We start from the raw sequence: 24,909 nt of genomic DNA on the forward strand, positions 1-24,909 counted from the left end.
TTTAATGCATTTCAGTCTGGATTTCGTCCACACCACAGCACTGACTGCACTTATCAAAGTTTTAAATGACATACATCTGAATAATGATGCTTCCAAAACTTCAGTCTTAGTATTATTAGATCTCAGTGCTGCCTTTGATACAGTTGATCATGACACTTCTTGACAGACTGGAAAAGTGGGTGGGACTTACTGGCACAGTACTACAGTGGTTCAAATCCTATTAGATAGAGATAGAGACTACTTTGTGTCAATTGGTGAGCATGTGTCTGAACGAAAAAAGATGATGTGTGGGGTGCCACAAGGGTCCATTCTCAGACCACTTCTTTTCAATATCTACATGTTGCCCCTAGCTCAGATTATGGACCATCATAATATTTCTTATCATAGTTACGCAGATGATACACAACTTTATATTTCTGTGTCATCACATGACTACAGTCCCTTACTTTCACTGAGTGAGTGTAGTCATCAAATCAATGAGTGGATGTGCCAGAATTTTCTTCAGCTTAATGCAGATAAGACAGAAGCGACTGTATTTGGCCCCAAAAATGAAAGGTCAAAGATCAGTGCTCACCTTAATTCCATGTCACTGACAACAACAGATAAAGCCAGAAATCTTGGTGTAATTATTGATTCTGACCTGAATTTTAACAACCATTTAAAGCTCATTACCAAATCAGCCTACTACCACCTGAAAAATATAACCAGAATTAAGGGATGTCTGTCCAAAGAAGACATGTAAAAACTTGTTCATGCATTTCTTTTCAGTAGGTTGGACTATTGCAATGGAGTCTTTACTGGCCTAAACAAAAAATCAATTAGGCAACTACAGCTGATTCAAAATGCTGCTGCACGGGTCCTTACAAACACCAGAAAAATGGACCATATCACACCAGTCCTCAGATCACTACACTGGCTTCCTGTGAGTCAAAGAATAGACTTTAAAATCTTACTGTTGGTCTACAAAGCATTAAATGGTCTAGGACCGAAATATATTCTAGATTTATTAACTCCATATGAAGTATCCAGACCTCTCAGGTCATCAGGAACAGGTCTATTGTGTGTTCCCAGAATGAGAACCAAACAAAGTGAAGCAGATTTCAGTTATTATGCTCCTCACCTGTGGAACACTCTCCCTGCACACCTGAGGTCTGCACCGTCAGCTCATTAAATCAGGGTTGAAAACATTATTATTTGCTACAGCTTTTACTTAAAGTAAATATATTTGCTCAATGACTTTAATCATTTAATCATAAATTATTGTCTTTTACTGGCTTCTGTTATTAATTTTCCATTAATTGTATTTTATTTTTATTTTTCTATTCTCTTCTAATATTTCTTTCTTTCTTTCTTTCTTTCTTTGAAATGTATGATTTTAATGCATTTTTATGCTTCTGTAAAGCACTTTGAATTGCCTGGTGTATGAATTGTGCTATACAAATAAATTTGCCTTGCCTTGCCTTGCCTTGCCTAACCAGCCAGGTGCATGCTATTGCTCCCTGGGCTAGCTGGCTTGCTAACTGACAAAGGTAGTTAGCTTGGTTACTAATGGAGGGTGATGGGACAGTTACTTTAACTCTGGCTCATATAAAACTGGTTGGTGAAACACAGCAAATAAATTCTGAATAAACTATGAGTGAAACACTGGATTATCTACATGCCAAACCAGAGCTGACCCAATACCGTAGCGTGGCCACCGTTTACTAACGTCATTAACGTGTGTTTGACACTTAATTTTTCTCTCCCTTTCTGGAAGAAACCGTTCCTTTTGAGTCTCCAACATCAGTTTAGTTATGACAGGCTATATCAGATTAGAATATCATCTGATTTATACAACTTCAGCTAGCAAAAACAGTGCAGTCTAATACAACAACCTTGCAATAAATCACATAATTGATATAAATGGAATGGACAAAATGTTAGCAACACTTCTAATTCAACAACACTGTAATCGTACCTTCCAAAATGACCATAAAATTGCATCAACACCTCACCAAAATTGTTTCAGCAAAAACTTAATATTCTAAACTGCACGACTCTAGAATCTATTGCAAGGCTGTTGTATTAGACTGCATTCATTTTGAATAGCTGTACCTAATAAACTGCCAACTGAGTGCATAAAGAATGTGGGCAGGGTGACAAACGTTGCTTCAGAGCCTGTGCCTATTTCGCTCATTTAGTATCAATGGTCCAATGTATTCGCTGGTAATGTAGTGGTTGATGGCTCTAAAAGAGAGAGTGGCTGGAATATTCGGTAAATGGGATGTGCCATTTTGTTGTGTTTGCCTTACCTTTGGCAATTGTATTTCCACTTTGGATGTACAGTTAGGTGGGAGGCTATGTGAGAATTATTGCTTCACTAACATATCGAGGTTTAAATTTGAGTTGGAGTTACATTCTTGATGTACGATTACAACTTGGGTGGAGTGTTGCGTTTTTTCTCTTAGTTAAGGGTAAGATCCAGAAAAATATTAATAACTCCATGGAAGGTCTTGTTTTATCCTACAAACTGAAGCACAAAGTTCAGCCCCTTCCCCTCCCCAGTAACCTGCGCATAGCCCCTGAAATATATTACAAAACAAACAAAAAATTCTCTCCTCACCCCGTCTTCTCCTTTCTATTCCATTTCTCTTCTCCTTTCACAGGTTCCTGCCCTGATTTCTTACTTCACTTTTTCTTCACTTCTCCCTCTGTCTTCTTATTTTCCTTCCTCCCTCATCTCCCCTCCTCTCCAACAGATGTCAGGTAAATTCCAGCAAACATGTTGTGTTTGGCTCCCACCTGCCTGCACGACTAAGTTCATCTGTCAGCCCACTGAGATGCTCCGCAACATGTTAAACAAGCCTTTAGCATTCAGCTGCTGGCCTCCGAGACATACTGACTGCTGAGTGCATGGCCAAAGACTAGAATTCATTTCCTGTCTGTGTGTGTGTGTGTGTGTGTGTGTGTGTGTGTGTGTGTGTGTGTGTGTGTGTGCTACAAAGGGGGAACTGTCATGCTAATCATATTGATCAAGATGAAGAGCAGGTGGGAGTCCTATGTTGGATTTTAAAGCTGTCATGGGCAAGATTTTAATGTAAAAATCCACCTGTCCTCCCACAAAATCTTTCTGCATCCTAGAGTAGCTTCACATCTTTTGTAATTTAATTAACACCACAGATTCCTTGTGTTTGTACAAAATACATTTCAATGTCCGTATGATCACTAAGAGAAATATTTAAAACAAACTACAGCAGAACACAGTTGAAAACTGAAGCTTGTAGTAGTTTGTAATCATTGGTTTTAAACTGACTTTTAGGTACAATGTTTAGTGAGTTTTAGAATTGTAAAAATTGTGCATCACAAAAAGAAAAGCAGTTTTCCAAAAATCACGGAGGACTCAGAGCATTAGTCGATGACTTGAATTGGTCAAATAATGACTATGACACCAGTTTATTGATGATGTATGACGGCATGTTGCCATCCAGGACTTCATGAATAAACAGAAGCCAGTGATCGTCACATCTTAGTGGTTGAGCCCACCAAGCCTTTTCATACAAGACGCAGTGATGAGTAGAATAACTGTCAGCAGTAATGAATCTTATGGTGGAGTGATCAACTGAATCTAGGGATTTAAGAGAGGAGGCAGAGGCGTGTCTATAGATAACATCACCAGGAATCCAAAACACTAAATATGATGGCCTCAATTACCTGCTTTCTACTGAGTACAGGAAAATTTGCTCTGTTTCTGCACAAATAGCCCATGTTTTTGTTGAAGCATGCACATGTGTCTATGTGAAATTTGAACAGACGTTTTTGATCCAGCTCTACTCTGAGATCTTCTCAATACTATGTCTATTCAGAGAGGTAAGATGCAAACCACAGTCGAAGATTTCTCTGGCTCTAGAGAATAGCATATATTTAGTCTTGTTTGCATTCAGGACTACTTTCAAATTAAAATGCATCTTGCAATTTCTTGTTGTCGGATTTCAGTGGCTGAGTGTGTAGTATTAGCAAAGTAATACAGAACTCTATCATCAGCATAAAGATGGATGTTGCTCTTTGTTATAGAGGGTGTAATATTGTTAATGTAAGTTGCAAACAAGACACAACCCAATATTGAACTTTGTGGAACCCCCTTTGACAGTGGTAAAAATACAGAACTGTCATTTCAGTCAGGACCATTTTCGTCAAAGTATGTTTATTAATACAGCATACATTACATTTGGCGGTATGGCTCTGTTCTGGGACCTCCCTGCCCTTTCACGTGCTTGTGTGAAAAGCCTGAAGCTGGGGTGGAGGTGGGTTTTAAACAGCTTGTGGAGGAAACAGCAAAAGGTGTGCAGTCTATGACAGCTTATGAGCGCTAAAAAGCTGATTGGTGTGAATGCAGAATTTCTTGAGAGGAATGATTTAAGATGATAACTCCAGGACTTTAGCAAGATATGACAGTTTGCAAATTAGTTGATCATTAAGGGTCTAGTTTATCCTCACCAGTGAAGTGCCTCCCTCACAGCAGAGGAAGTGGAGACCTTTAGGGTGAACTGAAAGATTCGGTTTAAGAAGAGCACATGGGCCAGTGGAGAGCAGATCCTGGGTCTGCCATATCAAGCTGATTTACAGTAGCTACTTCTTATCCAGTAGTAGTATTTAGCAGTAGCTAAATGTCTGTTGAAAGCATGACAAATCTCTGAATTTTGATGGGTTCGTAAAAGAGATAAATTCTATGTGATAACTGGCTTTTGCTGTTCTCACTGAGGATGAGCATTTATTTCTGATGTCTATAAAGGGTTGCACAAAATTATTTTAGAGAACATATATGATAAAGCATCAGATGAAAAGAACCTTCAAACATGGTGATAGCTGTATTTTCAAATAAAATGCACAGGAAGCAGCATGAGTACAGTTGAGACTACGGTGACATAACATTGCAGTGTCTGTTCCACAGCCAATAAAAGCTCAGACTGAACAATAGCATCTTATTTTCCAAACTGCTCAGCCTACTTGAAAGATTCTTCATCACCACTTGCTAAAGTCCGTATAACCTGTAGCCACCTACACACACTAATAGAACCAGAGAGAGAGAGACAGAGAGAGAGGCAGGGCTGTCTGTCTGCCAGAGAGAATCTCTAACTCTGGCCAAGTTCACTTCCTGAGTCCTCTCTGCCTCGACTGCAGTGACCATCTATCACAAGTAATGACGAGCTAGTGAGCCAGAGGGCTAAACAACCAGACAGATGGCTTCTAACCTTAGCTGATATTAGCCAACTGTCTTGCAAAGTAAACTACGCCTCTGTGTCTGAAATTCAATTGTATAGAACTAATTGCATTTCATTTTCACTTGTTTGTAAAAGGGACTGATACTCTACTAAACAGCTCAGCAAGATACCAATAAACTGTGGCCTCCTCCAGCACTGATGCACAATAGAATACTTTATGTGTGTGCATGTACATGCTGTGTGAACCGATTCCATCTTGCAACTTTTTGGAGGGAAGCAAAACCACAGGGAAAGGGGGTGTGTGACTTTTTGAGGTATGATCGATGACTTAATTAGAAGAAAATGTTTGACCTGTGATATACAATGACCAAAACTACATATATAAACAAAGTTAATAGTAATAAAGTTATATCTAAAATAAAAATATACAAAAAATCTGGTGGGGCATGTGTCCCTCCAGCTTGGATGGGCATGATGTGTTCAGCAACCATCTGAATTCAGCTGTCTGAACATTAAAGCTCTATGTTGACATTGTAATTAATCCAACCACCTGCCTTAATCTGCTGCCAGTCGGAGAGCTCTACGCCATGCTATGCAGCCCAGGGTTCCGGACCAACTTTTTCCACTGGTGCTCCCTACTGAAAATTTAAGGTGCACCACCACAAAATTTAGGAACACTACTTAAATCGACATGCAACACAACACATAATATTTTCCTGTATAACCTGTATTACTGATAAATGCTTGGTAAATTGCTTTCATTACACATTAGCATGCCAGATTTACTGTCCCTCTCGCTCCCCCTACCTTCCTCCCCTTCCTTTTGTCCCATGGACGAGCACATCACCACCTGTTGCTGATTAGCTAGAATAGTGGTGCCACTGTGTCCAAGCCACTGTGTTCGTTTCCCATTTACAGAGCCAGGGCTGTGTACAAAAAGCAGATTTCTTTTTTTTTCTTTCTTTCTTTTTTCTTTTTTGGCACACACACACACACACACACACACACAGAACAGACAGCTTGTGCCCCATGAGGAGATATTTGCTGCATTTCAAATTCAGAGAACATCAACAATCTTTGTCCAGACTGACTCACCCAACCTTTACATAGTGCTAAAATATATGATATAATATAGTGTTTTCCTCTTTCTTACTGGGATAGAGGCTGTATGTGTAATACACAGGATTTGTGGCGGGAAAATAGGTTTCCTTTGTTTTTTTTATCCATTCATTATCATATGTTTTAGTACATTGTTAAATTCCTTGGAATGTGGACTCTATCGTACAAAAACACTGAGGTGTTTTTGTGGAGGTTTTTGTGGAAGTTTTTTAAGTGTTCCGCTGAATCGAAGTAACAAACATCAGAGTCACACAGACCCCTGGAGAGAGTTGGTAACTGCTGTTATTGCTGGTGTGCAGAGACACTTGTGGACAATGTAGGAGAACAGGAGACCTGCACCTAACCTTTCCCTCACGCATTCCTTCAGGAGAGCCTGGGAGGAAAGACCTTCCAACTACAAAGGATTACCTGTCATTTAAACTGTCTCCAGGAAGATGCTGATCTTTTCTTCCAGCTCCACATCAGATAAAGGCGTTAAAACCGTCAGGATTGACGATTAACAGGTCTCAAGAGGCCTCAAGAACTGGAAGTTGTAAATCAGACATTCCTGCAGCAAACTGTTTTGTGTGTCTGTGTGCTTTCTTACCACATTATGATAATGCAAACAATATGTTTGATTCAACTTTGGATGTTCCCACAGCACTAAACTCATAATTTGTATGGTATTGTGGCAGGTTGAGCTTCACTCTCCCCTCTTCCAGCCTGCTTAATTGTCCGCAGGCTGTGTTCAATTATCTCGCTGCGCGTTGATTGCGGGGCAGCACCGTCACTCTTATATTCAGGTGGAGTGACACTGCTCTGATCACTCTCCTTGACCTCCTCCTGAGCCTGGTTTGAAAAAAATGAAAATTTGTCATTTAAACTCTGTGATTGACCATAGTGAGAAGCAGATGAGTCCATCGCACGCAACCGTTAGCTGATGTTTTTCTTTTATAGGATGACATGACAACGTTCACCGGTAAATCATTCTAAAGCACATGAAGGCCTGTTTGTCACTGACACGCCCTGGAGCGCCAGAGGATATATTCCTTGCAGCCCGCGGCAAACTCCAGGAAGTTTTTCTTTAGTTTTTGTTTTGTCTTCGTTCCATTTAGTTCTTTTTCCAGTCTTCTTGTAACTTCAAATTTTGTTCGTTGGTTGTCTTTTTTTCCGCCTTATTCTAATCTTTTGTCTACTTTTGCTCACCATGTTAAACCGCATAACTTTTTCTAGGTTAAAGCTGAACTCTTCTTTTCTTTAACCGTTAGGGCAATCACGTAATAATATTTTTGTAGACATTTCCGACCGGCCATCTGAAGTATTTTCAACTTTATTACTAACCACAAAGTTTTACCATACGATCATCAACCTCTTTGGACCAAAATCCAGCAGCCAGCCTCAACCCATCTGTCTGGGTCAAACAGTCACCGCAAGAGCCGCGCCTCTTCTGTTACCAACACCAAAGGACCTGCCCCTCTTAACACCACAGATGCAGATCAGAGCGACAAGCGACAGCCAATTTGGGTCAGTTCAAGACAGTCGGTCATCGGAGCACCTCTGGCACAGAACTAGGCATCCTCCATGCTGCATTTGATAAGAGTTGGTGTCGTGGGCTATAACAATCTCAATTCTCATTAGACTCGCTTAGTCATTAATTCAGGAAATTAACACTACATTTGCGTCCTCATTCTCTTCAAAACTACTTCTCACTATTGGCAAACTCATTCATTTTATTACCCTGCTATAGCTTCTTCATTCAGTTGTTTGTATTACATCTTAGAATCCATATCATTCATCGTATTATTCATTATTCATATCCATTTTCATTATTGTGCCAAATAATACTTTTCACTTAAGTCGTTGTCAGACAATGTCCTTTTGAGCTGGAAATAGACAATCACTATCGAGACCTTATGCTTCAGATGATGAGACTGATCTACCATTAATTCATTAATTATTAGCAAATAAGCATTAAAAAAAGAATAAATAAAATCCTTCTGATCTGATGAAAGTTGGTGGCCCTTTCTATAATAACGAGTGTAAACATTAAACACAAAGGTTGAATGACCTAATTCCCCTACAACAATTTCTACAATAATATGGAGGATTTGGTTATAGCTCTTAATTATAAAGTATCTGGCAATTCGGGATTGCTCTGAAATATGGAGATTTGTTAATTGATTAATGTACTGTAATTCCCCAGCACAGAGAGAGACAGAAAGAGCCAGAGCAAGAGAGTGAGGGAGTGTGAGTAGGTGAGTGCAAGCATGGACAGTGTAGAAGTGAAACAAAAACTTTCTCTAAGCTCAATGTTACTCTACAGTTCTCTGGTTACTGGAAGTGTATGAACTACGATGCAAACTGGATTCTCTACTAACAGTGACAACAGAGAAACAACTGATGGCTTGTATGAACAGGTCCAACGCAGATTGAATGTGTATTGGTAGGTCTGCGTTATATATGCCTTATTTATCAAATATATGTTTGCTCATTCAGATGCATTTTTATAAATGATGGTAATCTGGTCATTGGTCCCCGCTCTCGCTCTCGCTCGCATTCAGGCACCATTTCACTCCCTCCTCTTCTCCTTTATGGAGATGGAGAGTATCAGGTCTCGAGGGAGTAACAAATGTGTTTCACAGCAACAGCTATGTAGCCTATGGAGGAAATAGATCAGATGGACGAGAGCAGAATGTTTTCTTTTGTGATTTATTTTTTCCTGCCATGGCAAAATGTTTGCAGCAGAAACGCTGATCCTAGTGTTTCATATGATATTTAGAATAAGTCGTTTTTATTTATTTATTTTTTTAATTGGGGGCATATTTGCAACTCTCACCGGTGTTCCAAGTTGGCAATATCTCCAAAAATGGTCTCAAAAACTGTGACTAAAGGGTTGCCATGCAGCCATTTAGCAATTAGCTGCTAGCTGCTGGAACACACACACACACACACACACACACACACACACACACACACACACACACACTGTTGCTCTTGAAGTTGTACAGAAAGGAAAGATGGATTAGAGAATTGTTGTCTGGAGTCACAGAGCTACTTATATTCAAACAGAAAGAGTACTGGAAGTAAAACTCACATGACAATAACTTGCAAGGCTATTGGATAAAACTCTGATTCCTTAGTCTACCATTGTATGTGAGGGAGATCATCTGGCTTCCTGAATTCTTCTGAGCATGTGCACTTGCTGTCGAATTGGCCTAGTGGAAGTCTCTAGACCACCTACACGAGGACATTAACTGTATCTGACTTTGCTCTGGACTTCTAATAAATCCTCTCTCTAAAAGTTTTTTTTTTTTTGTAATTCTTCAAAAGAGAGCAAATCACAAAATCCCTCCAGGTGGAAAAGATTCCCCTGCCGAAAAGAGACAGAAGAGCAAAGAAAAAAAATGGGTGCATTGTGTTGTCTGTCTGTATTTTTTCTTATTCTGGTGGATGACTGATGAAATATAGATGAAGCCAGCACAGCTACAGCCATGAATTCAGATCACATTTCATGTCTCTAAAAATTCAACAAACTGTAATACAAAGTTTCAGTCTTTCAGAGCTCCAAATTGGGAACATTTATTTACATTTTGTGATATTTGGGGACAGACACTGAAATTAAAATAAGATTAAGTCAACTAGTGCTCCCTGCATGAGACCAGAAAACTGCAGCTCTTACTACTAACATTAGCAATGGCTCTGTTATATTCATGTGAGCCATGACTGTGAGAGTGTGCCAGCATGAATAACACCAGGACCCTGAAACTGGAGCAGCAAAATGGAACTCAGCCATCATTCATTTTTTTTTATTTGCACCTGTGCTGTTCATACTGTCACATGTCAAAATGTCTCTTGGAAAAAGTGCATTTTTTGCCAAGTGATCATGCTTGGCATACTTGAGGTTGACACATCACGTCATGGCCATATGCATGGGAGCAATTATCCAGCCTACTCAAGTCAAGGGAAGGAACAGACTGCTGTGACAGTGGTACAACCACAATTTGCTCAGAAAACTTTGGAAAAAAAAAACAAAAAACTGCATATTAATAGCATATTGTCCCAACAGTCTGCCAATATGAGGGAGTCATGAACATAGCCACAATATAGTTGCACGATAACTTGCACTTGTGTCATCTATAGTGGATGATGAAAAGTAAGTAAATACAAATGACTGGTGTTTAAGTCATCTGTACCCATCCCCAAAGACGATCAATAAGAACTCACTGTACTATTTGTAGCTTCTTTCATTCATTCATTAACATTGATATGACCAAGATGTAGTATAGGATACACTCATTCTGAAATATTTAAAAGGAGCCTATGCAAAATTTGTGAACCAGTGGCCACTGCAGCCACAATTTGCAATTACAGGATAGGGGTGAATGTAAAAATAGAGTAACAGAAGCACAAGTAGACAAGTTTGTGGACACAAACTAGCATTGACCACAATAAGCTTGGGTCATACCAGGCCACTTGAAACTCTATCAGCAAACACCTGAGTGTACCGAATTAGACAATTGTGCATTTTACGTTATATGACATTGGTTTGCCACTTTTGCCCATCTAACTGAGGTTTGACTCTGCTCTCCTGACTTCAGTAGGGAGCTTATTCCACCGTTGTGTAGCCAGAACGGAGAGAGGTGCCTTAACCAAGATGCGCGACCACAGGGTCTTCTGAGTGGTGGGATAGCTAAATGTCCAGAGGCAGAGCAGTGCAGTGATCAGGCTAGGGCATAGGGTTTGACCATGGGTTGAAAGGAGCATCTCCCTTCTTTTTCCTTGGCACAGCCTTCCCATAGCTAATCATACAGGTCTCAACATGGTATGGCTGGAGGTTGTTTCCCTCCTGGCCACGGTTAGGCACTGCACCACAGGGCACAGCCACTGCATCCCAACATTGGGATTGCTGGGTGGTGCCATGCGCACCTTTATATCCAGGTGTGTGGCAGTGGCTCTTCCTCTCTTCCGTTCCTCACTTGCTCCCGTGGTGGCTGTGGCTTGGTGTGGCAGCGTTGTGTTTGGGAAACCCAGTGTTGTGATCGCCATTGGGGCACACTATTCTCTCCACTAATGTAAGTGCCCAGCCGTCTTCTCCTTGTTGTCTGTGCGTTAACGTGCTTGCTGGTTACACAATCTCCACTCCTTTCAGGGTGACCGATTGCTGCGGCCGGGGAAAGAGGAGTGATCTGCTGGCACCCTGCTGTGCTGTGCACGGTTACCTTCAGCTCTGATACGTCTGCCTACTTGTTTTATTTGTCACTCGGCTCCAGCTGATTAATGCAGAGCGTAATTTTTACGCTGTGTGTTTGAGATGCACGTCCGAGGCTCACATTCCGGATGCCTGGGGTTTGCTGTGGCTGGTACGTACTGATTTAGTTTTCTTCCAAAATTGTTGAGGTGGTTTCATTTTATTAATTCATTAAACCTTATGTTGTGTTTCTTTAGCAGTCCAGTGTCATTGTCTGGCCTGCCACTACCACCACTCCCTGGTTGCGCTGCTGTTTTGGTTCTTTTTCTTTTGTTTTCTCTGTTTAGTTTCATTCCTTTTGGCTCTGTCTCGGGGTTTGGTCGGGTTGGAGCGTTGGTCCAGTACGGCTGACTGCTGCCTGAGTCCGCTCTGTTTCAGACGCGTATGTGGCACAAGCCGCTCTGGGGTCTGCAGGATTGCTCACGCCTATGGACTCGGGCCCATTGTTTAAGCCCTTATGTATTAATTTCTTTTCTTTGGTTTCTTTAATTATGTAAACATTTGTTTAGTCCATACCAGCTTCATTCAGCTTTTGGGCATGTTTTATTAACCTGTGTGTCTCTGTTACCAGGCGTTGTAGACTGACCGTGGCAGTTTAGTCCCTGGTGGTGGTGCGTTGTTCACGGTCCCCCCTTTTTGATTTTGTGTGTGTTTGCAGTGTCACAGGACCCCCTTCTCCCTTTTGGTTGCTCTGCCACATGGTAAGCCCCAGCCCAGTCCTTACTCCCCCTTGCCCAATTGCCGACTTTAGTGTGTTTAACTGGTGTGTGACTTGACTTATATATATATTTTCTTTTGGGTATACCTCTCTGAACAATACTGATGGCCTGGTGATGTTTAAATTTTCAAAAAAGTCTATTATTCTCTTGACCTTTTCCAGCCATCCACTGATCACTGAATTGTCAGATGATTCAATGGCCAGTTTTGTTCCAGTGATCCCCATTTGGTGCTTCACACAGTAACTGCATGTGATGCCATACTCCATTTTGGTTTTCCTCTAAGGGGTGGCCCTGTCTTTAGGGTGTGCCAGCTTGGATTTTAAGAGCAGGGGTGGGATTGTCATCATCCAATGATGGAACCATGAAGGCAAAAGTGCAAACACATAACCATTCAAAGCCTGTCGTGCACCAAGATTAGATTAATGTTGCTGTATCTGTACATTCATACTTTGACACCTTGGTCATCAACAAATTGACTAATAAGAGAAGGTGGGAATCCTATTGTGTACACATTAACAAGCCAACTTGTTCACAAGGTTTGTGTGGGAGGATCGTAATTAATGTTGTGAACATACAAGTGTGCTGGAAATACAGACAGCAGAGAAGTCGTTCATCTAGCAGGAGTGGTTTTTGAAGTTTCTCTATGTTTTCATGCTTTTTACGAGAAAAAATAGACCAATTTTGGACACAATGAAAGCTGCAGTGTATCTAATCTGACTACAACTGACATTTTCTGCGAAGAGTAAGTTACAGACTTTTCAGAGACATGAGATGTGTGCTTTGTACTGTTTCATCTTAATGTATTCAGAAGATGGATGTGAAGATAAACATTTCCTTTAAGCCTGAGAGCAGCAATTGCTGCCAAAACATATCACTTTCACTTCGTGCTATCAGGGTGTCATAGGTTTTATTGGTAAACACCATGCAAGAAAATGTTTGAATACACACAATGAAATTTCTGTGGCTTTCAGGTCAAATGACTGTGTTTGCTGGCCGCATGAGGGAATGCCCAGAAATCCTCTGGACAAATATTTGACTTTTGTTTTTATTGACAAATACCTGTATGTACAGTACTAGTCAAAAGTTTGGACACACCTTCTCATTCAATGGTTTTAAGATAAAACATATTCTGGTTGTTTAACACTTTTGTTTAACACTTTTTTGTTTACTACATAATTCCATATGTGTTCCTTCATAGTTTGGATGTCTTCAGTATTAATCTACAATGAAGAAAATTTTAAAAAATAAAGAAAAACCATTGTATGAGAAAGTGTGTCCAAACTTTTGACTAGTACTGTATACATTCTTAAAAATAAAGGTGTTAACTGCAACCATAAAGGGTTGATCAGCTTGTCCCCATAGGAGAACCTTTTTTGTTCCTGGCAGAATGTTTTTTAAAGGTTCCCCTTGAACCCCCTATGAGAGGTTTCACAGAGAACCCTTCTATGGTGTCAGGGGGCCACCCAGTCCGCCTCTGGGGTTCTATTCAGAACCTTTCCATATTCCAAGGTTTTCATTTAGAGCCCACACACGGGCCACCAAACATAGCCTTTTCATAAGGATTTCGCCAATAACCCACTTGTCACACATCTGAGGGTTTTACGAAGAACCATATTATATTGTCCCAAAGTTACTGAATCTCATTAATTGTGTATTGTGGCCATCTATAATTGTACCAATCTTTGTTACAATTACCAATAATAATAAAATTAAGATTTTCCTCAAACTCCTATGCCAAGAGGCTCCACTCCCACTCATTCAGGTGTGTGATGAAACCCCATAAAATTTTAATAGGACAAGACAGACACTGATAATGCATTACGCCATCTCACCAGTTTCTGTAGTCACCCAATCCCTTTTATTCCAGCCACTGGCACAGATCATTGTTTGTCCAGGCTGTATAAATCATTTCTACAAGAAGGAAGATCTGTTTTACTCAACTGGACACAAACGTCTATATTATAAATGAAATGATGCAAAACTCAGAACTGGATTCACTTCAAGGTTGTCTCATTGTGAAGCTTTTTTTTACTGGACACAGACAGACAAGCCACGCAGATACTGTGACTTGTGTACTGCTCATTATTACCACAGTGGTTACCATGGTGATGCTGGTGCATGCAGATGCAGCAGCCAGAATATCCCTCAAATTTTGCTGCATTTTCTTTTAATTTGTTGTTTTTTGACCTTTATTACTGAAGCATGTATTACTTATGACAGAAATATACTCATCCTAGTAGAAAAAGGAGCACAGGGACTGAATTAAGTGCACTAAACCTTAAGATGATTACTATCCACAGCAGCTTCTGACCATTGAGCCAGACCAACCAGACCAAATGCAAACACTAGTGGTATGAAAGGAAGAGAGGGAAGAGAGCCAGGATAAAAGCTGTAATAACCCATTGTTATTCCACTATCCAGCCTTCTAACTAATGTCTGGTCACAGGACAATAAATTGATGAATTAAGATTTAGACTAACTCAGCAACAGGAAATTAGATACTGTTGTGCCCACATCTTCATGGAGATCTGGCTCCATTACAATCAAGCTACTGCATTGGCTGGGGAGACCATGTTCTGTGCCGACAGAATGCAAAACTCTGGTAACTTGAGGGGAAGCAGACTGTTAAATGTTAGGTTTTTAATGTTAAGATGTCAATCATATTATCTGCCCAGAGAATTCATCAGTATGTTTGTTGCTGCAATTTACATTCCTCCAAATGTAAATTCAAAAATGCACTACAGGAACTGTATGAGGTCATCAGCAGTCACATGACAAAACAACCAGATGGTATTTTTATTGTAGCAGGTGATTTTAATGAGACCTCAGAACAATTTTGACTAAATTCCACCAGCATGTCCACACCCCCATCTGTGGAAGCAAGACCTTGAACCATGTTTACATGTTCCAACGTTCCTGGCAGCTACAAAACCCTCATCCACCTCCATTTGGGTCTGTCAGACCACAGTTCATTTCCCTTGCTTTCCTGCCAACTTATTCCCAGCTGATAAAAAGGTCAAAGGATCCAAAAAAAAAAAAAAAAGGTTAAAATGTCAAGACATCAGCAGAGACTCCAGAGAGACCTCAATGCCAGCAACACCAAAGATATGTGGCAGGCCATCCAGACCATCACAAGCTACAAAAGCAAGAACCCCCATTGAATGTGGGGTTCTTGCCAGATGAGCTTCACACTTTTTTCTTGCTTTGATCTCCTCAACAGGAGTCAGCTGTCAAGTCTACTCCACCTTCAGTGGATCAACTGTGGATGTGAGAAGAACCCTGCTGACAGTGAATATGAGAAATGCCGATGGGCTTGATAATATCCCTGGCCATGTCCTCAAACCATGTTTCAACCAGCTATTTGATGTTATTACAGAGATTTTTAACATGTCACTGTCACAGGAGAGTTTTACCACCTGCTTCAAGACAACCATTGTCCCTGTACCTAAAAAGTCTGCAGTATCTAGTATAAACAACTACCACTCTGTGGTACTCACCCTCATTTTGATGAGGTGCTTTAAAAAAAACTTGTTCATCAAAGACAACAACTAACCAGCTTAGACTGTCTCCACTTTGCACTCATAGATCCACAGATCCACAGAGGATGCAATCTCCACTGCACTCCATTCAATCTTCACACACCTTGAAAATAACAACACTTACATCAAAATGCTGTTTAGTGATTTCCGCTCAGCATTCAACACAATGTCCCCCATGAAACTGGCTGGCAAACTCAGTGCCCTGGCCTTGCATACTATACTGTGCAACTGGATATAAGACCGAAGAGGATGTTCAGGGTTATCCATGATAACCCTGAACATCCTCTTCACCACCTCATGGACAGACAGCAGAGGTTCTTCTCCAATAGACTGCTCCAGCTCCGCTGTTACAAGGACCGCTTCAGGAAATCATTCCTGCCACGAGCCATCACACTGTACAATAGCAACTGAAACAGTTAATCCACCAACCTCACAAACCCCAATATTTTACATATTATCTGCACTACTGCAACATTGCACATACGGTCTACTGTTTACTTGTATTTATCACCTGAAACTGCACAAGTTTTTTGCTGTAAATACTTGTTTATATGCTTAGTTATATGGCATTATTATTATTATTATTATTATTATTATTGTACATTACAATACATATATTTAGTTATACTTAGTTAGATTTCTATTTTTAGCAAACTGTTATTCCTGTTTAGATTTTTTGTTACTTTTTTATTACTTTTTCTATACTGTGTTTGTTTGTTTAATTGCTACTGCAACAAAATAATTTCATAAATTTGGAATCAATAAAGAAGCAGTCTAAAGTCTAGACTTCTTCATAAACAGACTCTTGACAGTCTGCATTGGCAGTCACATCTCCTCAACTCTAGGGCTGACCAACGAAGCCCACCAGGGCTGTGTGGTCAGCCCCCTGCTGTTCATATTGTAAACTTAAGTCTTACAATCCCAGATATGGACACAGCTCATTTCACAAGAGATACTCTGCCATACCACCAGAGTACAGACAAGTCTCTTTGCTCAGAGACTCCTCAAATCATCCTTTGCACTCCACCACAATGACATATGACCAGTTAAGTCTAATTCATTCAGTGGAATTTGCTTTGAAAAGCACTCTAACTGAAGACACTTTTATATTGTCTCTACACTGGCTTTACAAGGACTTTTCTCTTGTGCCTTAAACGAATAGTATCATGTCTGGGGAAGCTTTGTTTGGGAGAGTCACAGGCAAGGGGGAAGTAAAGAGAAAAAGAGACGCAGGGACAAAGAGCAGTGTCAGGGAGGAAAAGAGCTTTTTCATATAAAGCCTCTTTTCTGAATTTTGTTTGCTGACATGTCAACAGCAGTAGCCATTTGATTACCAATGTACTTAGTTCACTCATGCTGTTGTTGTCATGCAAATAATTTCCACAAAGAAACATTTAAAGACTATTATTGGTAAGAGTAGGAAAGTATACAGATTTCATCTTTAAAGATTTCCCCTGGACGTGTCTTAAGATGTATATAAAACACTGTACTTTGACTAATATTTTTTTCACAAAAAAAAGTTGTCTGTTAAAAATTTACATCATCTTCTCCCTCACTGAAAAATCCTGAATCTATGATTATACAAATATATGCCATTTCAAAAGTTTAACTACTTCACAGGGATGTCTCCTACTTCATAAAAGAAGAATCCATTTGCAGTTTTTGTGCATTAAAGGCTTCAAGTTTACCCATATAAATTGAATCTTGAACCAGGATTGGCTTCCATACTATTTGTGATGTCATAAACGATGCTCTAAGGCCCTCATTTGTTAACAGGATTTTCAATGAGCACAGAGAAACTTTCCACTTTCAGCAGATGATTGTGAAAATTCTGCACCTACATCAATCTGCACAGAGAAGCTCAAATATTCTACTGAAAGAGCAAGAAGAAAAACACCTTTTTGAGTGGAAGAGGACTTTTTAAAGGTGTGCGCTGGAAAAAGTGTGTTTGAGAAGTAGCTGAAGTAATGTAATTTTTTACATGAGTCGCATTCACCTTTCTGCTGTAGTGATGGCAGTCTACTATGGTGGATTATATCATATTAAATTATACCCCATTCCCTTACCCTGCTATAGGGAATGCATTTTGAGGATAGCATACTAGCTGTGATTATCTGTCACTGTGAGCATCAGAAAAGTATCAAGTATGCATGAAAGACAAATGTCCATATAAAGAGAAGTTCTTGACAGAGGCAAAGGAGTGATATATTCCAAAACTGGTGTTCTTTAATGATTTGGTTAGGGTTAACTAGTGCTATGCTAACTGAAGGCTAACAAAATATCTGCAAATCACTCATCATTAGCAGGATCCAGCAAAATGAAACTATGTGAGCCTTCTTTGTGCCTTTGTCACTGTGTACTGCAACATTTTGTGTTTTGAATCTTAACTAATAGTTTGACTTGTGTCAGACCAGCAGTTCTTTTTGACACCTACAGTGCCAATGGATGGCACTCTTAACCCTTGTACATTACAGTGTCATTATGCAAAGATCCTGAGTAATTATCATTCTATGTAGTCTCTCACTGTGTAATATGTTATAGCTTGCATAACTTGTAAAATGTCGAATTTTAACTCCCTACATTTTTTTTCTCCCTATCTATAAGTATGAAAATGAATACAACTGAGGTCACATGTTTGGCTGGGTAAAGTTTCACTGTCAGTTTGCATACAGGTCATATCACTTCATTTATGTGCTGGGTCACATGTTTCGCAGTGCACACAGTCACAACTTGTGGACTACACTCAGAACACTGCAGCCATGGAGATGGGATTTCTGTATTTATGTAGCGCCTTTCTCGTCTGACATGAGAGTGCTTTTACAACATAAGTCTGCATTCACCCTTTCACATACCATTTCATACAATGGCTAGGCCACCTGCTCATTACAAGCTTTTAAACATTCACACACACTCACACACTGATGGCACAGCATCAAGGGCAATTTGGGGTTCAGTATCTCAGATATTTTGACATGTAGGTTGCTGAGACCAGGGGCTGAACCCTCGACCTTCTGATAAATGGATGATAGCTCTACCTCCTGAGCCACAGCTGCCCCAGCTGTGACTCGGGAGTTATTTTTGGAAAGTGTAAAGGCCTCAATGTGTTGAAGATCAATCAAAGTAGATTTGAAACACTGTGAAGAAAAGGTGTATGTTACTCTCGTGAATGTATCCAGGCCACAGTGGCCACAAAACCCATGAAAGGCCCTGTCTAAAGTCAGTGTTTGGTTTGTCCATTCTGGGCTACTGCAGAAACATGGAGGTTCAACATGGCATGCTCCATGGAAGAGGGCCTGCTCCCTCTGCAGATATAAAGAGCTCATTCTAAAGTAATGAACACGCAATGATTGTTATTTTCAGGTAATTATACACTAAACATACTCATAAATATTATATTCCCTTTCCAGCAAAAGATCCACCTAAATCTTACACATTGGCCCTTTAAAGTCTATTCAGAGGTTTGCTACATTTGATAAGAAGAACTTTTGTGTTTAAACAATTGGCTCCACGATTTATCCAAATTATTTTTAACCTACCAGCTGTGCTGCATGTGGAGATGCAAAGGCTGCAGGAGGGATCTGAACTGCTCAATCACTAAAGCCAAAATATATGAAAATTTCAAAAACATAAATACAAAAAAACATTCTGGCACAGTGAATGACTGTGGGATAAATTCTACTGAAGAATTTTTGGCTAGTGTTGCCACCGATATCTCAGATGGGAAAATTATAGAGAGCAATGTCAGTTATGTTTCTGCTGTTCACAATAGTGATTCTGAAAACTTGGAAAAAGGATACTGAGATTGAACTTTCTTCCATTCTCCAAAATATCATCTATCTATCTATCTATCTATCTATCTATCTATCTATCTATCTATCTATCTATCTATCTTGTGTCTAATGTAGCTGTAGATGAGGAAGTATAAATTTGTGGTTTGTAGATTGGAGTATGGGTAAGTTGCCACCGGGCTGTAATTCTGCGTGGTCTTATCTATTTGGCGGCTTTAAACAAAAGCAATGATCTGAAGTGCTATAGGTATGAGAAAGTGTTAAAACCCATCATTAATGAGCTTGTAATTTTGGAACAGTGTGGGATATTTTTAACAAAGTTTGGCAGAACTCATGCAGATCATTTAAGAATCCTTGATAAAAATGAGCTTTACCATTTCTCATGGTGTGAAATCAAAGCATACTTTGTCAAAGCACCTCTCGTATTTTGATATTACCACTGGCTTTCCTCCAGATTTTGTGCACAGCCTTTTTAAGGATTTTTTCCTTTTGAACTTATACTGTGCCTCAATGCATTCATAAATGTGAGAAGCCAACTTCGCAGATCTCAACAGACCTGAAGGACATTGTTGATGTTGTTGTCTGTCTAGTTCATATTAAGGACTCAATTGCATATTGATTTTACAATCTCTGAGCACAGAATTACATTTCAAGAGCTTTTCCTAGACTGTGACCTTAAACCAAACACCATTTCTTGAGCTTTATCCATACTTGATCTGTCAGTTTGGTCATAGTTGCTCTATGGATAATGCATTTTGAAGCAAAGCATACCTTTGTTAGATGGAATATAAAATGCTTCAAAACTATGCCCCTTTTACTTTCAGAGGGGTGTCAGTATCATATTGCACATCATTTGCATGCATATAGCTTCATCACCTCTATTGGAAGTGAGGAATATTTCCACTGCTCACATCAAAGTTCTTAACAAGGAAATTTCAAATGGTCTGACACAGAAATCTTCAAATATCGACTTGCTTGCGTATTTGCGTACTTGCAACTACTGCAACTTTCATTTATTTCATGGAACCCAACATTGAGGTTAAGGATTTTTATTTATTTATTTATTTTTTATGTTTTTTTTTTACATTTTCTTTTTGTTTCTTAAAAGTTTGGTAAATGATATTAACCATTATCTTTATAAGGTTAGGAATATGCTTGGATTCAAATATAAACCATGGTTTATTTTTAACATAATGTGGTGTTTCAGTTACAAAATCATTCATGAACCAAAAATATTTCAATATTTGAAATGAAACAATCCCATCATCATATTTGTTGTCTACTGGTGTCAAAATTACCAACCATTACATAATCATGATCAAAACATACAATCAAAATTATTATGAAGTTCTGTGAGTTAGATGTGATGATAAATGCTTTGAGAGTTTAGAAATTTTAGGTTCAAGTACATTAAATGTGCCTGAATTGTACTCTTCAAAATCTATATGAATTCTATTTTTGTGAATGCCGCTGGAATCCAGTCAGCAAATGCCAATAGAGACACAGATATACACTCAGTTGCCATATAAGCCAGAAGTTGTATAACACAGTTGTAAGATGCAATAACAACTATGTGAATTGGGCATTGTTTTCAGTGTCATTGCAACAGTTGCTTAAACTCATTATCATTTAATGTTTACACTTACAGTTACCAGTTGATTATTTTTATATTGATTATAATATAAGATATAATCTTGCTCATATTATTGTACTTCAGGAAAGCAGACATCACAATCAGAAATGAGTCAGTGATCCTCCTACAGGGGATTTCCCTGAACTTGGCTAGTTCGACAACTGTAAGACTGAAAGGGAATTTGGGGGAGGCAATGTTGAAAAACTGACTTTTCCAAATTGCATACCAGAGGCACTAGTTTCTCAACAAGATAAAGACGACCTTTGGGCAACATCAGACAGCAAAACATTGACTTCTGCAATTGGAATTCTACTCCTGAAATTCTGAATTTTGGGACAATTAAGGTATATTCCACCAGCAAACAAATCCAGTCTGATGATTTTTTAGGCATCAAATGACATAATTATCCTGTCATCCCCTGATTGTTTCATGTTGAAAACATTGGCCAGAGGACTTTCGAATTCCCCAATTTATATGACACAGAGCTAGAAAATGGGAATTTCTTTAGCTTAAGAAGTAGAAGTTTTCTCAGCCCCTAAAGGCACACTTACTGACCAAATTTGGAGATATAGCACATGTTTTTTACTGTGCAGGTAGTAAGTAAAAGTAAGTAAGTAAAAAGTAAAAATAACAACATTTGTATTTGAAATGTAGTAGAAGTAAAAAGTTGCCTCGAATTTGTACTTCAGTATAATACCTGAGTATTTGTAGTCACATTCCACCACTGAGTGTAGACGTTGTCAGCAATAATGGTGCAACCTTAGCAAAAAACTTTCATAAACTGTGGTAGTAGATATTATTTTCATCTTCTGATCAAGATGAGTCATTGGAATAATCACTGAGTAATCACAGAGTCAATACCTAGTGCACAGTTACTTCACTTGTCATTAGGAGGCATGTGGAAGGCACCTGAAGACGGCATTGTCATTGAAGGCGAAGAGGTGTTGCATGAACTGACCTCAGTTGCCTCAGCTTGTGGCCTGCTTCTACGTTTGATATATGTACTCAATCTAGTTTATCCAAAACCCCGTTGTTTCACTTTTGAAGTGCTCAGGGAAATCATCATGCAGCTTCAGCAGCGCAAGATTGCCCCCAAATTCCAAAATCTGTATGGCAAACTTCAGGGCTCGCAGTAACAAGCACAATGTTGTTTTTAAAGCATGTAAAAACTAAGCCTTTTTCAGATGCTCCAAGAGACATAATTAATACAAACGCAGCATCTAGTCCTCAAACCGCAATGCAAAATGCTTTTGCACGGATTTTGCTACAGGTTTTTGTAGGAGCAGAAGTTTGTGATTGGTTCCTTCTATTTGTGAAAAAAGGTTTTGTGACAGTTTTGATGTGTTTTAAGTCACACAGCACACTGTATTGTGAAGCTGTTAGTGGTTAGAGCTAATAAGACCAACTCACTGTGGTGTTAACATGTTGGTTTAATGTGTTATGTCTATTTACTACAAATGTGTACAGTTAACATCACTCCTGAAAATTTTCAAGAGCATGCCATAGCATGTATGTTTTTTTATATGCAGTGCATTTGCCTTCCTTACAAGAAGCCATTCATTTCAGTGGGTACTAGTTAGGGCTATGAATCGAATTGTCAATTATAACTTTGATTATTCGATTATTAATCAGGTAAAAAGAAAAAGCTAACTGTCATTACTTCCAACATTTCAAAAATATTCCTCATCTTATTGCACAATGCTCTTTCAAAAAACTTGACAAGGCAAGCACAAGGCCACCACAACAAAAGGTAAAAGAGACATTGCAGCCATACACTGAGAATTCAAGGGAAGTGTTGCTAAAATATATTTGATCAGATATTACTCAGCTTTCTGTGGAGAAGACATGAAGGATTCACTTTAGACTGTCTCTAGCTAATGGCATTAAATATTTGAAAAACTATACTGACTATATTATAAATTAATTTATACCCCCAGGGGCAGGGCATGCGGACAGGCAAACCAGGCAGTTGCTTGGAGCCCCTGGCCACTAGGGGGGCCCCAGCCACTTATTTACAACAATGATTATTCATAGGCCTGACCTCTGTTGGTCCCTGGACCTCACTTTGAGAACCACTAATCTATTTTTTCAGTATTCATCTCAAATGTCCCGGAAAATGTGCATTTATGTGTGCAACAACCAAGTTTTTGCCGCATGCACAGGTGGGTTGGGGGCCCCAGGGATTTCTTGCTTGGATCCCCAAGAGACCCTAGCAACGGCACTGTATACCCCAGCATCTATTTGACTGAATTTCAATTAGTGTTAGCTAAATCTGCCATCTCTGTCAGATTTGTGTCAGTTTTGACAAACAAACACCACATTTGCTGAGGGTGGCTGAAGCTTTATCCATTTATGTATCTATTTATCCATTTATCCCTGATTCCAGTTAGCTTTATTAAATATTACCTTTATATTAGCTGATGTTACATCCTGGAAGTTAGCTTTATTGAGCATTAGATTTAAAATAGCTTTGTCAGGGACCTGAAACACAACGGAAGGCATTTATTTGCATACTCATGCATTTCTCCATTGTATAATTTGTCTCTGCCACCTCAGCAAAGAGAATGAGGAAAAAGAGAAGGAAGCAGAAGCAAACCTGTAATTTACTTAAAAAAATAATAATAATAATTCAAAATAAAAGTCTCTGAACCTCAATGTCTCAAACAATGAAATATATTAGTTACAATGCTATGAAAAGGTTCAAAAGTTTAATTATTTATCCATAAAACAAATGCAAATTACACTGCTGCTAATCCCAATCAGCCAATGCTCATTACCAAAATGCATGGAATTTAGATACTACAAGGTGGACAAGGAGCTGTGTAATTTCTCAAAAGGTTAGCGATGTAAGGCATCAAACCCTATGGAAGGTTGCAAGGACCACACATTTGTAGGTTAGCATCTGTTCCACTAGTTTTCAGTCCTCAGGCTGATTTCAAAATTCTAAGTCTGATTCAGGAAATGTGCACATACCACTGACTTTTTATTCCCCAAAAGAAAACCACTGTGAGTCAAGATTGTTCTTAAACTCAGTACATGCAAGCAAGCAAAGCTGCTTGCATGCCTCAAGAAACAGTGGCCAGCCAGGTAGGTGGACACTGGTGCACCACCACTGGGTTTACTGCTGAATCCTCACATCACTACATTATGTGTGTGAAAGTCAAAATAGAAGTGCTATGATTGAAATGAGCAAACACAATTCAGGCATTTTTGCCCTTATTTTGACAGCGACAGTAGAAAGATGATGATGAGAAAATAAGGGGGGAGAAAGAGAGTAGAAGACATCCAAAAAAGTCCTCGTCAGGACATGGTGACCCCTAGGTCACCAGGGTGTTTCAGTGAACACAGAATTCATGACATTGCACTCTCCAATGTAACTGCACTAACAACTGGAGCACTAAGAAAATTCCACTGCAGATATCAGACATTACATCAGACAGCTTAGGTATTTTAGCAACTCAAATGACATCTGTGCTATGATTCTTAGCCCTAGGCATGCTATCAAAACCTTATTGAAGCACACATGGGCATTTTTCATTATCACTATTACAGTTTGAACTGCCCAAGCATAGTTACTTGGTGGCTATTGGTAGAATAATTAGTTGCACAACATTGGTACTGGATATTTGGTATTTATGAATATTCTGCCTGACACTTTTGACATGTTGTGAAACATATACAATATT

General features: G+C 39.3%; 1 protein-coding gene across 1 annotated transcript in view; it reads right to left on the reverse strand.

The window, feature by feature from the left end:
- The window catches only part of LOC143329349 (cadherin-18-like), a 194,364-nt gene that overhangs the window by 89,332 nt on the left and 80,123 nt on the right, over positions 1–24,909 (reverse strand). The gene's annotated exons all lie outside the window — the stretch shown is intronic.

The sequence above is a fragment of the Chaetodon auriga genome, chromosome 12 (assembly GCF_051107435.1).
Source record: "Chaetodon auriga isolate fChaAug3 chromosome 12, fChaAug3.hap1, whole genome shotgun sequence".
Classification (NCBI taxonomy): Eukaryota; Metazoa; Chordata; class Actinopteri; order Chaetodontiformes; family Chaetodontidae; genus Chaetodon; species Chaetodon auriga.